The sequence below is a fragment of the Nasonia vitripennis genome, chromosome 3 (genome assembly GCF_009193385.2).
Source record: "Nasonia vitripennis strain AsymCx chromosome 3, Nvit_psr_1.1, whole genome shotgun sequence".
In the NCBI taxonomy this organism is placed as follows: domain Eukaryota; kingdom Metazoa; phylum Arthropoda; class Insecta; order Hymenoptera; family Pteromalidae; genus Nasonia; species Nasonia vitripennis.
The window spans coordinates 4,218,973-4,231,829 of NC_045759.1; the positions used below are offsets into that span (position 1 = coordinate 4,218,973).

Below are 12,857 nucleotides of genomic sequence, written 5' to 3' on the forward strand. Positions count from 1 at the left end.
GGTATAAGAAGCGCGCGGACAAGCAAAAGCGGTTATACGAACGCCGAGCTGCGATGCTGGTCAAAGAGAGACTCGACGACGACGAGGCGAGAGAGGATCAAAAGAGATTCGAGAGAGAGAGAGAGAGAGAGAATGGCTCAAAGGGCCTGGAGAGGGATCGGGTGTATTAAAAATTGAGAGCTTGACCCACGAGCTATGATTTCGCTGGCATTATACGCGTTCGTCTACTGCGAAAAAGAAGTGAGAGAGAGAGAGCTTGCAGTTAATAGAGCCGTGTGTATATACTGCAAGCTCGCTCTCGGCGCAGTAGTGGATTCGGATTTAAATGCGTCGCGCTCTTTTCCCATTCTGTTTTCCCCGTTTCGTACACTCGCAGCTACTGCTCTGCGCACCCTAAGCACGCGATTTTAGCCCGGCGAAAATCCCTGGAACATTAACGTGTATATGCTGGGAGAAATTTTATTAATTCAGCAGCGCGCGAGATGCGGCCCTGAAATTTTTTACTACTGGCGCGCGCGCGACGAGCTCGAAAATTCGCGCTGATTAATTATAAGCAAACAAATTCAGGGATTCTTTCGAGAAAAAAAAAATTGAAATTCGCAGACTTATACAACCCGCTATATTCATTAGCGGACCCGGGGAAGAAGCGTCTACTACGGTTAGTCGTGTACGTACAGCACATTTTTATTTCAACGTGTTTGTTTCTTTCCCGTGCTTCTTCTTCTTTTTTTTTGCTCCTGTTTGCCGAGCTTTAATGAGTTCCCAGTGCTCTTTGTGAGACGCTGCTGCTGCTGCTGCTTGGGTTTTTATATTTTCCGGGGCGATTATTAATAAATTTTCCGGCAGTAGAATTTCGGTATTTTTCTCGAATAGCTCGAGCGGATTCTATAATATGTACTATATAGTTTTATTCGCATTCTCAAATCGTTCGGGCTAGAGAAAAATACACGAGAGCTTGTGAGCGCTCGATGAAGAATGATCGCAAGCTCCGAGTGGGAATTCGGCTCTCCCGACACTGACAAACGCTCTTTTCATTGCCATTATACGCGCGGGATTGTATATACATCTGATGGCTAATATTTGATCTAGCCAGCGCAGCTGTCGCTTCTTAATACCGACTGCGTGTGTATACTACAGAGCCGAATAAGCGCTTAAACAGCATCGCGGGAGAGAAAGAGGAGAAGACGAGCGAGGGGTTGAGGGGAGAAAAAAAGCTCGAGAATAGATTGGTCGGCGTGTATTTCTCGCTGAGTGTACAGCGGAAACCCGAGTCGAAGCAGCTAGCGTGTCCGGTTTTCCTTTTCGCATTCCGGCTTTTCTTCTGTCGTTTTATCAAAGCGGCGAAGCTGCTCCTCCTTTTTCTTCCCGAGGCTTACCTCGAGAAGCCGATGGCCGCATCGATTTGCCCCCGAGAGCGAAGGAGGGAATGGCAGTAGAGAGAGAGAGAGAGAGAGAGAGAGAGAGAGAGAGAGAGAGAGAGAGAGAGAGAGATACCGAATCGTCGTTTCTCCCCCCCCCCACCCCTCTTTCCAGCGACTCTAATGGATCCTTCGATCCGCGAAACTAACGATCCGCTTGTCAGCCCTCTATTCGCTCTAGCACACGTATATATATATACAATTTGCCGCTTCCGCACCTTTATATACGTATACCAAGTTCTCTCTCTCTCTCTCTCTCCCTCACGCTTATTCCCGTTCATATATTATTCATGTACTAGCCGTGAGCGAGCTCCTTCATCAATTTTACTTCTGACGGACAAAGCGGCCCGCCGCCGCCGCCGCTTGCGTTATTATTCATGCAACGGATAATTGTTTTACTCTTTCCCCCGACTTTCGACGAGCGAAAGATCGGCAAACTCAGACCAAGAGGACACGAGGGGATATCTTTATATAAATAGACTCGGCGGAAGCTTTTCCCGTACGAGCTTTTTTACGGCGAAGCTTTTTGCGCTCGCTCGCGTGGACTTTGAATTCCGCGGGCTCCGCGCGCGAGAGACTGCACTTATCGGCCATTACGCGCGATCTCTCTCCCGCTCTATCGTCGCGCGAGCTTTTTATCTACATCCTCCTGACTCGCTGCAGCGTCGTATAACGGCGATCGGAAACTTACTTTTGCGATTTTCCACACACACACACACAGGGAACCTTTCCTTGAAAGCTCCTGTCGAGAGCACTGCAGCGTGTAATTTCATAGCTCTCTCCTTGTCGTCCGTTGCCGACGAGAGCTTTAATCAAGTTGAAAATTAAAAATATGCGCTTAAAGAGCACTTGCATAAAGAGACCACGCGCGCTATGCTTTTTCCCGCGCGAATAAGGAGCTTTCAACACGGCGCGGAGCGCTATTACGGCGACAATTAGACTGCGCAGCGGGAATTTCGCTGAATACAAATTACTTAGTCTCGCGTTCGAGTCCCCGACATATATACGCCTAGCACTGATGTAGCGCTGCGGGAGCTTGTTTTCCGGTTTCGGATGACTCGACTCGCTGTTATATACCTGCGTGTGCGTATACCAGCTTCGCAGAGGCTTTAATGATGAGTAAAAATACTGCCTTGACAAATTGCAGTCTGCGCGACGATGATGAATCGCGCTCCGCGGCGCTCGGCCTGGCGCTGAAACTAATTTCGCTCGGGATGTATACGGCTTTCCCGTATTGATGGATTTGACGTGTGTGCTCGTATGTATATAGACATATATGCGTAGCATAGTACAATGCACGGACGGGGAGAAATTGAACGTTGCGGATTTCGGGAGCGTAACGCGCGCGTGTACGCGGAATTTAAAAATGCGCCGACGGTTAATCGCATAACCAGTATTTAATAACGAGGTAAAAGCTCGATTTTCGGGGAATCGAATAAGCGCGTAAAACGACGCGGAATAATTGGAATTCCGAGAACTGCGAAACGAAATCGCGAACTGATTTAACGGCGCTTCGAGGAGTCAATGCGCATGTACACGAGCCTGTGTAAGATCGCGTGTCAGGCCGGTAACGAAAACAGAGCCAAATCGTTCGGCAACATTTGACGAGAGACGAACGAGAAGTAGAGAGAGTATAAAGGGGGGAGAAAACTGATTACCAAGTTTAAAGTTTAAGCTCGGCGCTGACACTCCCCGAAGCCAGATGGAAAGGAGAGCGCTCTCGCGCGCGTCACTTTTAATTGGATGCGTCAGGGAAGAATTGAATTCGCCGTCTCTTAACTCATCGCGCGCCACCGCCGACGACGAGCAGCCTTCTCTCTCTCTCTCTCTCTCTCTCTCTCTCTCTCTCTCTTTCTCATTCTCGTCGATGGAGAGAATAAATTTTCCAACTTTCTTCGGGGGGGGGGGGGGGGGGGGGGAGGTACACTCCGACTGTTTTCTTAGCTCTGTCTGTCGGTCTCTCTGTAAAGCCCGCAACGCTGTTGACTTTGCATCAAGACTGCCGTCGTCTAGCTCCGTCGCCATTGTTTATTTACCCCGGGACACGGAGGGCGAGTAATAATTAAGCGTTCGCTAATTAACGCTACGTCGGAGCGGATATTTTTTCAATTTTCCCACGCCCCGTCAATCAGCTACGTCGAATCTCACCCGTGCTGTGTACTGTACAGCGGCGTGTTACTAATTATTTTTTCTCTCTTTTCTAGTCGCTCGCGCGCGCGTTTCAATCATTCCCCGAGCTTGGTCTATTTAAACAGGTTTCTGTACTTCTCAGCCCTTTGTATACCGGCTTAATTTTCTTCCCTTTGATGTCTTCTTCTCCTCCTTCGTTTTTTTTTCTCGCGGCGTAGCTCTCTTCAATCTTCGGCCTTTTTCCCTCGATTTCCCTCGAAATGGGTAAATCCTCTCTTCACTTCACTCGGACGGCCTCGTTCGCTTCGTCGCCTTCTTGAGCTTGTTCGGCTCGCGCTGTTTACGTCGATGCAGCACGTATGTACCTAATAGATGTGCTCGTGTGTGTGTGTGTGTGTGTGGGTGGGTAAGACACGGGCTTTGAATCAAGAACGAAAATGCCCACTACGGCAGCAAGAGCAGTGCAGTGTAGGTATTACGGCGCGGACGTCTTTTCCAAGCCACGGCGGAAGAAATTCCGAAAGCAATTAATGACCCGCTGCTATATACTGCCGGCTTTTAGCTAGCGACTCTCGATCGAATTTCTGATATTGTGTACGCGCGGGTGTGTGTGTGTGTGTGAGAGTCGTTTGCCGCTGCAGTTAGAGACAGTCTGAGTTATAGGACTCTGTAGGTGGCAATGATTTACACCGGGGATTAGATGCACACACGTACACGAGCGAGCGCGTTGTGTGTAGTTTTATTATATAAACGTAAAGCTCGGAGCTTTTGAAAAATGATAGTTCTTCGATAATCGAGTAAAGTTGCGCGCGCTTCTCAAGAGAACGCCTTATCGATCATACTCGAATATCGCGTGTACTTTTTCCTCTACTTCTTCCGAAGAGAAGGAGAGTCATTACTCATAAATTTAACTTCCATCCGTGTCAGATTAAAAGTTGTTAAATTTCAATATCCAGCGTAATTCATCTCCATCGTCTCGATTTTCGATTTCATCGCGCGTGATGCGGCATAGTGTTTCTCCCCCCCATACAGTCTCGGCCGCTAACTAACGTATTAAATTAGCTCGAGAGGAAGCTGCGAGAGAAAAAATTAATTAGGAAAAAAGTTCGCCCTTTCGCTCTGCCCCCTAGCTTCTCTCAACTATTGTTCGTCGGCCTCGACGTGGCGCGCGCGCAGTGAAAAAGAAAAATGATAATGCAGGATTACAGCAAAGTCTCTCATAATTATTGCATTCATTAAGAAAGGATTTCGCAGGCACTTAGAGACTTTAATCAGCAAGATAATTAATGGAACGTCTCTCTCTCTCTCTCTCTCTCTCTCTCTCATGACGATGATTTTCCCGGAGAGAAAGATTATGAAGCGCTTTCTCTCCCTGCAATTTCTAAAATAATCATTCCAGCTTAATATCTCCTGAGCGCCCTCGAAAAATTTTCGTTCCATTAGCGCGCGATTTGTCTTCCCATCCTCCTTATTCACCCGCGTACATAAAGCCTCTCCCTTTTTATACGCAAACAAATCCGGAGAGTCGTTATACAGTAGTGGCTTTTCATCAAACACACACAGCATCAGAATTCGAAATGGAAATACAGCAGTCGAGACATTAGTGCGTACACACAGCAGAGTTGGATATTCCATTAATCATTGCAGGCACGTCTGTCGTAAAGTTCGCCTCTCCTGTGATTTTTCCCCCCCGCAAGCTCGCGCGCCCGGCCTAATGCTCTTTGTTAGTCGGCGCTACGCACGCGATAGCCGACACTGCAAATGCGCACGCATTAGCGCACCTGTGCGGCGCGTCTCCTGCTCTGCTGTGTAGACCCCCTCGAGAGAGGGCGAGAGATCGTATCGGGTACTGCTCGAATTTATGCCCGAGCACAGATTATGCGCCACTGCGCCGATCTCCATATAAACGCTCGTTACGTCCGAGCTGTATACTCGCTGGAATTTAAGTAAAAGCCGAAACGCTGCTGCAAGCTCGAGCGGGAGTTCCGCCTTTCCCCTCCCCCGGCGCGTATTTCACGGAATGTTTCAATTACCCGAATTAACCCTCGCGCGTGTGGCTCGTTTATTGTAGAGTAGCGAGAGGCTTGATAAGTACGAAACGTAGTGTGTGTGTGTGTGTGTGTGTGCTGGTTGGGTGACTCGTGTGGGAGGAGGGAAGAAGGGAATTAGATATGGATGGTTCGGTGAGGTGTTTTTTCGTAGAGATGCACGAGAGACTTCGGGCTCGTGCATTATTCGCGACGGTTAATCGAATTGCAGCTGTAAGTGCAGTCCTGGAAGTTTCGCTGTGTCGTCAATTATGCTCTTGAAAAGTTACACCCGGCGTTCGCTTTGGTGAAGATGAATATTCACCGAGTTGCTGTGTTTGCTAAAGTCTCGATATTTGATAAAAAATTAACCGAAATTAGGGCAAGAAAGAAAATTTAATCACCCTCCAGCCTGCGCGATTATTAACCAAATCTGGGCATTCTCGCGGCGTGGCTGTCGTCGGCAGGAGCGGCGCTTAATTATTAACAAACTTTGCCCGCTATAGAACGCAGCCGTACACACACCCACGCTTATACACAGCTCTGCGCATTACGCCGCGGTTAGAGTTAGACAGGCGCTAATTATAGAAGCTGCGATCAATAATTTACAAGCGCCTTACGGCCATCGCATAGTATTATACACTGCACATTGAGGGTAAAAATAATTCATTTAACGCGAAGCGCGTTTATACACCCACCCGCACTTGTAGTATCGCCGGAAGCGTGTATGGCAGCTATAGTTGGAGGTAATTTTATGCGTGTGTACGCGTATACGTAGAAAGAGAAGCCGCAGATCCGCAGGCTGTGCTATTTAATACAGAGAGACTATATATACGCTGTCTCGCTTCGCACATCCTCGATTTAGCCACTCGAGAGCTATAACTACTCCGCGCGAGCGCGCAGCCTCTACACATATAGCGTGCAGTGACAGACGCGCGCATACCAAACATCCCTGCGCGCGATGCAAACGGTTTGACTGAGAGGAGCTTCGCAGCAGCGTTGAGCGAACGGCTAAATTGCCAAAGAAGCTTCCCTTTGCCGCCGATGACGAGTGCTTGCAAGCTCGCTTGTGCTGCAGTCGTCTACTACTAGCTCTTTTTTCCCTCCTGTCCCTCGCTCCGCTTCCTTTCACGCTTCGCGTCTCTGCGCGCGAGCGCAAGCTCTTCCTCTCTGACGGCTAATGAATGACATGATTGACGTTTACGTTTTTAGAGGCTCTTCCGCGCAGCCAGAGAGGGAGAGAGGGAGCTTTCACCGACGCACCCGGGGTTTTATGAGGCTCTGCCTGTATTCAACGCTCTATATTCGCCTCTAAGGGGGCTGTCACCGCTATATGCGTCACTTTTTGCCCCGAAAGCCGAAAAAAGGATTCGAGTGCGGAAATAGCGTCGGTATTTAATAAGACGCGTGCGTTGAGTTGTATATAAAAGGCCCTTTGTTGAACATACACTCGGTCAATCAGCTGCGCCGTATATTTTCCTTCGACGCAGGAAAAATCACGGGAAAAAGCTCTTTCGTCTCGGCTCCCTAGCTCTCGGGCTGTGAGATTATTATTTCTGTTGGAGTTATTGTTGAAATATTATTCAGTTCTATTTTATCGTAGCTGGGAAAACCGAAAAACAGATGCCGTGCGAACTCGGCAGCGCATCTGCCCGTTTTATAATGATAAGCTTCTCGGAGACGCGGTCTGTTTGTTGCCTACGAAAAATACGCGCGACAAACACGGCAATTAGGGATTAAGAAGGATACCCAGGTGGCCAGCGGGGGATATTAAGAAGGGTCCGTCCGCTCACGCTTCGACCGCGTCTTCGCGTACCTGGATATCGGCTGCGTCCCTCCTGCGATCAGCCGTAGGATCGCGTCAACGAGGTATTGTAATACCCTCAGCGGAGAATAGCAGTTATAGTTCTAACCGAATCGAGCAAGCGAGCAGTTGTCCGGTCGAACGCTTCACTGACATACTTGTATTAATTTCTTGCTCTTTTTTTTGTATTAATAAATATATTCGCACCGTGAGTGAAGTTTTACCCTGCTTGATTTTTATTTTCAACAATTTCAGAATTCGATCTACTGCAGCCCTCGAACGCGGGAGGAACAAAAAAACAAAAAAAAAAAAAGAAAAACAGGCGACGCATCACCGAGAACTATGTCTTTCTCGATGACAGAGGGGAAATTGGAAATTGAAAATTGAAAATCGCGCGCGCACGCGAGAATGCGTAAAACGTATATATAGATCTTTGCTGCTGCTACTGCTGCTGCTGCATTCCTCATTCAGTACATATTCTTCGATGACGCATACGCACACATATACGTATACGTACACACATATGTATATATTATATGCCATTATACAATATATGTATATATAGAAGCGCGCGAGCGCAACACTTTGTCAAAATGCTCAATAACCTTTCACTTTCAGCGTGTTCCATATACAGCGCATTCGATTTGACGAGTACGTTCTCGACGAGCCTCCGAATTCGCAGGATCCTGTCTCTATGTATACCTACACATATACATACACGCAGACACACACCCACACACAGCTCGTACGTTACATATAGCGTATAAGCGCGGAGAATCTAGCATCAGCGCATATGTATACATGCTACATATAGCAGGCCCGACTATTTCAATCAAACTGGACTGATTTCGGTTCGATGGGTGTGTGTGTGTGTGTGCGCGCGTGTATGTACGTCTTAGATCGCGAGATACATAATGTAAATATACGTCTTTGCATTAGACTCCACGATTTGACGAACTGAGCTGTAACGATCGATTCCACGTAAACGATCGTACAATATTTAGCGACTGGAAGATTAGTTATTCCTATTATACGATTATTATGATATTATATATACATACATACGTGTATACATCGTGATTCATCATATGAGTGTTTTCTTTTTCGAGAGAAAGAACTGCGCGTATAGTGTGACTGATGTTGCGGGAGCTTGAGACTTTTCTGCGAGAGAATTTTTTGTACAATCGATCGGACACGAGCACTTTGTACACACTTATATATCCTGTTGCGACTTTCGGTGTGTGAAAATAAAGAGAGAGAAGCGTTAAATTGTTAAAAAATCGTAAGTATGAAGTTATAGACTATTATTAAGTATATAAAACTATACATATATATATATATATACGTAGTTGAACATTTTGAGAGAGAAGCATCGCAGAGCGGTCGATGGGCAAACGCGAGAAGGATCGAAATTATTATAAATATTGTAACGATTTTTTTGTATATCATTCCTTCGAGTCTCTTATATGCTCTTCACGTCGTAAATCTCTAACAGTAGCTGATGATATTATAAACACACACAGACACACACACACACGCGTGGACGTTTTGTAAATAGGCATGTATATTACTAAGGATTCAGCTGCGCGCCACAACACTCGCCGCGCGCAAATAAGGATTATTAACTCAACGTTATCCGTATACACACAGAAGCACGACACACACTATGTAAACGTTGCAAGAAAACGCGACTCGTTTGGAATCGAAGGTGAAATACATAGCGAAGCGTTTAAAAAAGGAAATGCAAAGGGTAAACGGGGTACAACGAAGATTCCGTGCCAACCACGTCGCGCGCGAAATTCCGGAGAAGAGAAAAAAAAGCTCGGTACGAGATAGACTATACATATATAGGTATACCGATATACTATACTATATACAGGGGAGAATGAGTAAGGGATCGAACATTTTTATTAAAACTATGCATTATACAATATACGTACATTAAATATTAACGGTTCAGAGTATAATATAGAAAATCCGTGCGAATGCCGGCGATAACGATTCTATATGACACACACAGACACACACACACACGCGCGCGCGCGCGCGATATGCATATAAACGCGATGAGCGTCGCGCATCGATACGCATTATGTATAAGGTATACGCATTTTCGTCGAGAGAGTGAGTGAAAGAGCGAGTGACATATATCGGATATGCATTATTATATTGACTGTTCCTAATTGAGAGACGAGTGCAGCGAGTGAGCGTACACACATCACACACTGTTTTTCTTTTTGACATTACGGCTCGCGTCGACGACTCGTTTGGAATAATCGCAACAAGCGACAGCATATAGACCATTTGTTTGCGTTCAATAATATGTACATGTGTCACCGTTCGGTATAACGCGTTTATTTTGTCGTTATATTATTTAGCCGTATAGCCCGTGTTATAGAGACATATTAGTGTCGAGAAATATAGAGCTATGTATACGCGCGTCCGAAATTGTTTTTTAAATGAGCTGTATCCCGAAAGAAACAGTTCAGCCCCGCATATATATATATACATAAGCGCGCAGTCGGAGAAACAAGTTTAATCGTCATATTGAGTTTCGCGCGAGAGGGCAACTAATTGCTTTACTGATGCAGCCGCGGGAACTACAGCAGCCGCAGCGACCGCGAGAGCTGAACTTTTCGCAATTATGTAAATTTCCCGGCGTCTATATTAAAATTAGACTTCCCCGCGCTAGTGCGTACATTATAATTGAATCAAGATTTCCGCAGTTTTGCGATTCGGCGAAATTACGCGGTACGAGAGCTTGCGAGGAATGTCGAGTGCGCCATCGAACGGATTTCACTGTTTAGTTATACACGCATGACACACACACACACTGAAATAATGAAGAGGACACTTTGACGAAACGCGAGATATCGAGGCAATTAGCGACTGAACAGCGAGCGGTAGAATTAAAGCGAAATACGTGTATGGATAAAGCAACAAATCAACGAACCGCAGTAGAGAGAGAGAGAGAGAGAGAGAGAGGAATTTTTAGTAGCTGAGTCGCCTCGTCTGTCCACGTATACAGCCGGTACAACACGAGTTTTTGAAAGCGATTACGAATGCGGTTGATCGATGCCTTTAATTTCAGCGTCTGCCGACCACCCACCCACCCACACACACACACACACATAGCCGTATAGAGTAATCGAGACGCGCGCTATACGCGAGTGAGAGGGAGAGAGCGAGAGAGAGAGAGAGAGAGAGAGAAATGAGAGAATCATTCGATTCGCGGAACAATTGTAAAAGGGGGATTGGCAGCCGAATATGGATGCGAGTCCCGCCGCCGCGCACTTTGCGTGTGTGTGGATCGATCCGATGCCGAACGACGAGCTCTACTTACGAGCAATAAAGCAGCCAGTTCTGCGCACACGCCCGCGAATGCATCGCCTGCGAAACAGAGTGCGCGTGTATGCGAATGTGTACATGTGTGAGAGAGAGAGAACGAGAGGATATACGTAAATGTTAATAAAGATAAACGAGGAAAAAAAAGGACCAGAGCTCTGCTGTACGTGTTTTGTGTTCAGTTTCCTGCTTCCGCCGGTGCTGCGCACTTGTAACTCTCATCATACGCCCACTTTCCCCCGCATGTGCATCGCCGAAATTGCGCCGGGCCGGCAAAGTTTTTTAATTAAAATTTTTCGACAAACTCGTCGAGCTCCTCACCGTGTGCGCGATGATGACCTTGAGAATCGCGCGACGGACTAGAGAGATAATAATTTTCAGCTGCTGCTGACGAGCGGACGCTCTGAATAAATAGACCCTTTATTACACCGTTTCTTAACTGTCGTAATAAAGTAGGGAGAGAGAGAGAGAGAGAGAGAGAGAGACGAGGTATCTCATATAACCGCCGGGTCCAGCTCAGCTGAAATTCTGCGGAGCGCGCGGGATTTTTCCTCACTCTCTCTATTTCCCGTGAAAAAACTTGCGCGCAAATATTATACATCGTGCCCTCTTTCATAGGGAACTAGCTAATTCGGCAACTTTTTTTCTTTTTGTTCAACCCTCCTGTGGAGCATTGTTTTTTTCTATATTTTTAACGATATAAGTTTCGAATGCGCCTGGCTTTTTGATTTCGCTCGAGTGTTTTTTTTTTTCGCGCGCGCGGCCCTCTCTACTGTCGTCGCGAGCGGAATGAATTGGCCGAAAATAACGCGCGAAAGAGAGCGTGAAGCTTTTTATCGCTGCGCCGCGGTTGATTCTCTCCCTTTTTTTTTATTCCGGCGCGAAGTAGCGTTTTTTTTTTCACTTTTTTATCAAGTGGTGATCGCGCGGAGAGGAGCGTATAACGACGAGTGATTTGTTTAACGTCCAATTTTTTTTTCAAAATTCTTCATAACTTTCATTTTATTTTCAAAGGTAAGTATACCCTTCAATCGCAGAGAACGATTCGTCAACAACGAGTCTACGTCAAAAAGTTAACGAACATCATAACAGCGTCTGTTTGCCCTCGCATCCGCAGGTACTCTCGCTTTGAGAGAGAAGTACACTCGCTTTGTCGTGCATTAAATCGCGATTAAATCCCTTTCTCCCTCCCTTCCATTCCCATTATTCCACAGCCGTCGTAAATCACTCGCGCAGCTTTGCATCCCGTTCAGTAATAAGGGCCATTCGACTACAATCAGAGAAGCACGGGAAAGAGAGCTGCTCTTCGCGCAACAAAGGAATCCGGCGCGTTTCGTGGGAGGAAAATCACAGCCGCAAAGTGCAGTGATCAAAAAGGCAGAGAAGAATTTCCAGCCGCCGCGGGAAATATAATGGAGGTAAGAGTATAGCAGTAGCTCTATATACAGCGTAAAAAAGTTTCGCTGCGGCGGCGGCGGCCCGGAGTTGTTAATACGGAAACAAATTCGATTGGCCGGCCGGTAAAAGCCCATTCATTACCATCGTCGACACTCTCGCTCGATGATAATAAATGGACGCCGTCCACTTGGAGAGAGCAGCAGCGCTGCGGGGTAACTTTTTTTCTCCCCCCTTTTTTTTTTTGTTCAAGCGTAGTGGCGCACCGATGGCTTTGGATTTCCAGTGTAGCTCGTGACGAGCTCGAAATTTATGGTTTTTCATATAACGAGCGAGAGAGAGAGAGAGAGAGAGAGCGAGAGAGAGAGACGAGAGTCGTGCTCGAGAGCTGCGAACTCTCACTTGGCGACGCGGGGCTGTACGTGCTCCTGACGCACCGCCGCTGATTTTCGCGTTTATTAATTTCGCTGAAACGCCAGTGCGTATGTGCGCGGTAAGTTGGGAGGATTCCCCCGACTCATCGTTTTCCCGGCGGGAGATTTGAAATTTCGTGCGTATTTTGAGAGCATAACTGCCCCCCGTGTGTTATTTCTCATTATTCGAGCGCTCGACGTTTATATAGCGTTGAGCGATATCGATCAAAACAGGCAATTCGTTATCGGAGCGTCAAAATCATAACACGGTGACAAAAGTTCGCAGTCGTGTACACGTAACATACGTATAGAATGGCGGGAAGGG

At 46.8% G+C, this 12,857-nt stretch overlaps 1 protein-coding gene across 6 annotated transcripts in view; it reads left to right on the forward strand.

Annotated features, from left to right (window-relative positions):
* LOC100119066 (hemicentin-2) overlaps nucleotides 1-10,879 on the forward strand; it is a 41,837-nt gene extending 30,958 nt beyond the window's left edge. For 5 of the 6 annotated variants that reach the window (XM_016984723.3, XM_008212125.4, XM_031926217.2 and 2 more), the window contains exon 8: nucleotides 7,998-10,879. The gene's annotated coding sequence lies outside the window, so the exon portion shown is untranslated. Of the gene's footprint in view, nucleotides 1-7,634; nucleotides 7,693-7,997 lie in introns of those variants that run through there. The other variant, XM_031926219.2, reaches the window with a different exon arrangement.
* Nucleotides 10,880-12,857: the final 1,978 nt, after the last annotated feature.